Source organism: Anabrus simplex, chromosome 11 (genome assembly GCF_040414725.1).
Source record: "Anabrus simplex isolate iqAnaSimp1 chromosome 11, ASM4041472v1, whole genome shotgun sequence".
NCBI classification, from domain to species: Eukaryota; Metazoa; Arthropoda; class Insecta; order Orthoptera; family Tettigoniidae; genus Anabrus; species Anabrus simplex.
In genome coordinates, this window is record NC_090275.1 from 13,591,804 (window position 1) to 13,594,055 (window position 2,252).

A 2,252-nucleotide genomic window follows, 5' to 3' on the forward strand; every position below is an offset into this window, starting at 1 on the left:
AGAGCTCTTGTATGTGCCCTGTGCTCCACCCAGGAGTAATAGGAACTTTCTGGCCGTGAATTTTTTTTTCGATCAACGGGACTCGAACCGGCTAACCTCGTTGTCAGACCGTTTAGACTTCAATGCCTTAACGATCATGGCCACCAGGCGAGCTCGTTACAGTAGCCTATACATTATGTGACCTATTTTGCTAAATTTTGTGCTAATCGTGTAGGCTTAATTGGTTCTTCGGTTTTGACGTCTGAATATTATCCACGGTAGCCATCTGTAACTTAACATATCTTGCCAACGAAATCGTAGACTAGATAGTTTTTGAAATCTCGTATACAGAACCATCTCGTTATGATCGGAAGTTAACAGTTTTGTAAACGTTACATCGTCAATAGAACTTCAAATCCGGCCAAGTGAAGCCACTTACACGAACATTCCTTCATTATTATTATTATTATTATTATTATTATTATCATGTGGTGTAGTGATTAGTGTGATTAGCTGCCACCCCTTAGGACCAGGTTGGATTCCCGGTTCTACCACGAAATTTGAAAAGTGGTACGAGGATTGGAACGGGGTCCACTCAGCCTCGAGAGGACAACTGAGTAGAGGAGTTCAATTCCCGCCTTGGCCGTCCTCGAATTGGTTTCCGTGGTTTCCCACTGCTCCAGGCAAATACCGGGATGTTACCTAACTTCCGATCAACCCCCCCCCCCCTCCCGCGCCCTCTACAAGGCACCTGTTTACCATAGTACTGTAGGTGAGGCCGCCAGGGCGAGGAACTGGTCCTTCTTCCCAGTTGTACCCTCCGACCCAAAATCTCACGCTCTAGGACACTGCCCTGGAGGCGGTAGAGGTGGGATCCCTCGCTGAGTCCGAGGGGGAAACCAAACTTGGATTGTAAAAGGATTAAGAAAGAGATAGATAGGTAGATTATTGTTAGATAGGTAGGTTATTGTTATCATCAAATTTCCAGATGTTATGTTAACATTCCATATATCTGGCATGTTGGACGTAAAAGGAAAGGTTTCTGCGATGTTTGTTTAAAAATTATGATATTCCTTTTTAAAACTTAAATTTAATCGATCTGTTGGGACGTTATGTAGTAAAAATCAGTCCTTCATGCAAAATATAGTGCGAATATTGGTACTACTTTGCAGTTATTTTCAGGTCAAGGTTTGGTAAACTATTTTATTTCATTATCATTTATTACATATTTAAGAAGGAATTTTTGTTCGTTATGTTTGTTAGCGATGTTCCTTCGTTAAGAAATGCTGAGAAATGTAATAAAAAATCATTGCCTCCTGTGAGGTTTGAACTCACGACCCCTGGTTTACGAGACCAGTGCTCTGCCACTGAGCTAAGGAGGCGCATGTGGATGGGAGCTGTCGGGGTAGTCATTTCAAAGCGGGATCGCGTTTGAGTTGGTGTATAGTTTAGCAATGTACACGTTCTTGGTATTTTTTTTTTACTTATGTCCAGATGTAAGGGGAATTTAGAGACGAAAATAAATATTCTTGACGGGTTGATTCAAATCCAATACTGACGTAACAGATATTGCCTCACAACTCACAACGCAAGAATGTTGTTTCGATGTGTGGCTAGTAGGTGGCGGCATGGATGGAGATACCTTTAGCTAGAGCTTCCGTTGTTCTCAGATAGATGGCAGGGACGAGGATTATGATCTGCAATTGAGCGCGCGGTCTTGTTTAAAATTCAAGATACGTTACCGTCATCACATTTATTAAAAAAATGTTTTGTAATTTGTTTATAAGGAAGTAGGAGTTCTGTTTCTCTTGTAATTTATCACCACCGAGGTAGAATATGACTGAGTTTCTGCTAAGGTGGGCTAAGTCAGGTTAGAAATATGATGGATGTAAAGGTTGTGCAGGAAGGAATAAGGGACATCAGCTGCTTGACGAATGAGTATGTGGCGGGAAAGAAAGCCTAGTGCGTACAGTAGCTACGATCGATGATTATATCCCAGTCGTTCCCTTCCATCGTCAGACAGTCATATAAAATCTACCTACGTGCTGAATTTTTCCTGACTTGAGCAGGATAAACATGGAAACTGTACATTTAAAGTTACATGCATTTGCTGGGGTTATTTGAGGTTTTAAGATTATGCTGGGTTTTTTTTAGTCATCAGTCCATAGACTGGTTTGATGCAGCTGTCCATGCCACCCTATCCTATGCTAACCTTTTCATTTCCACGTAACTATTGCATCCTACATCTACATATTCATACCTTGGTCTACCCC

At 41.7% G+C, this 2,252-nt stretch overlaps 1 non-coding gene across 1 annotated transcript; it reads right to left on the minus strand.

Moving 5' to 3' along the window:
- Positions 1-1,289: 1,289 nt before the first annotated feature.
- TRNAT-CGU (transfer RNA threonine (anticodon CGU)) lies at positions 1,290-1,361 on the minus strand. Its single transcript has one exon. It is a non-coding gene; the product is annotated as a tRNA-Thr (tRNA).
- Positions 1,362-2,252: the final 891 nt, after the last annotated feature.